This window comes from Arachis ipaensis, chromosome B01, assembly GCF_000816755.2.
Source record: "Arachis ipaensis cultivar K30076 chromosome B01, Araip1.1, whole genome shotgun sequence".
NCBI lineage: Eukaryota > Viridiplantae > Streptophyta > Magnoliopsida > Fabales > Fabaceae > Arachis > Arachis ipaensis.
This window is the reverse complement of record NC_029785.2, coordinates 130,847,791-130,849,707: the sequence shown is the minus strand read 5'-3', so window position 1 is coordinate 130,849,707 and position 1,917 is coordinate 130,847,791.

Below are 1,917 nucleotides of genomic sequence, written 5' to 3'. Positions count from 1 at the left end.
GGTGTGCTTAGATAACAATATAGTTGCATTTGGTGTGGGGTCATAAGTATACGTAGTTATTGGAAGGGCAAAACCGACCCATTAATATATGGAGAGAGTTTTACGCATTTGTCCAACGTAACAGCGATAAGGTGACTGCGTCAGTGGATAAGGTTACTGCAAAATAAAAGGACCACTTGGAATTCAAGAAATTGGAACTACTTGCATTTCTCTGTGTTNTTATCAAAGATAGAAGATTCGAATCCACGACCTCTTAATTGAGTATGGAAAGACTATGCTATTTGAGCTATTACTCGTTTGGCAAAAAAAAATGTAGTAAAGTTGATGATGAGTTTATTTGCAATGTTATAAACCCAAACTATTATCCGTTGACTGAAAGATAGGGTTTAAGCTAAGTTTAACTGTCGGACCGTATAAGTGGATCCCATATAATAATAATTTTTTTTAACATATTGCATCATTCATTCATTTACACCCTTTCTTTTTTCTTCTTTTTTTTTTCAAAAGAAAAATTAATAAATTTGCATGCTGAATGATCCAGTTATCTTACAACTAAGGAATGAGATTGAGACCCCACGCTCTTCGTACTGTACATGCCCTTCCTCAGAATGCACATTTGCACTTTTGAGTTTTGAGTTTATCCACCATGGAGCTAGAAAACATACTTATAAAACAAGAGCTTGATTTTTATGTTTTTTTCTTAAATTTTGATATTTAGAAATCTTATTACCATAAAATATCGTTACACAAATAAAGTTAATTAATAAACTTTCACAACAATTAATAAAGACTTGTGTTTGTCAAACGTAACAAAAATGAAAATAACTACCCTTAGATTGTATTTGGGAAAAAAATAAAGATTGAAAAACTGCAATTAAAAAAAGTAGAAACTGAAATAGAGATTAAATTAAATTTTTATATTGTATTTGATACAAAATATATTACAATCAAACCGACATTTAGCGGCGATTTTGCTAAAACCGCCGCTAAATTTCGGTATGATTGCAGTCCCAACCTTTAACCGCCGCTATATGTGCCGCATTTTGTCTTTTCGCGGCACATTTACAAAACCGCCGCAAAATATCCGTCGCTATCTTAAGGATTTGTTGTAGTGTAAATTTATAATTTAAAAAATTAAATAAAAATATTTTTAAAAAAATATTATTAAAATTTTTATTTTTATTTTAAAAAATTTTAATCTTTTATATTTTATTTTTTAAAAATATTTAAAAAATTAAAATTTTAATTTTAGTCTCTAATTTTCAAACACAATAACAAATTTAAATTTCTAAAACGTTATCATATACAATGAGATCTCTAAATGAGATTGGCCCGGTGCATGTAATTGGTGGAGGTGACGTGTTGAAGGATATGTTGGGCCCGGAATCCAAAGTGACACGTAATCATTTTATGGGCCTAGGCTCGACTAGTCCAACATTTTGAAGCCCAGCTAGGCCAACGCGCAAGAGTTGGGCCCCAGAGTAACGTACGTGCGGTCTAGTAGACGTCCTTTTCCAGGCAATGCAGCATAGCACCGCCCCTACTAACTCTACTTTCATCCAACACAACATACCACTTGTCCTCTTCTCTATCTTCCTCTTAATAATGCTTCCATATTTAATAATGGATGGATTGGAATAAATTTTCTTTAATTTAATTTGTTTCGTTTTATTTAATTTAATCTAATGATATCTCAATTGTTCAGATTTTGTTATTGTTCTTGAGGTAGATTTCCACTAGCTAAAATAAGGCAGATAATTCTAGAAAGTTATTGATGAATTTTTAGTTTAGCAAGATATATATACAATGAATTATGTATGTTATGCCAAACGTTTGGATTTTATATATTTACGAGTAAAATGATAAATAAATTTTTAAAAACAAATATTTTTAACAAATTAATTTTTTTTTTAAAAT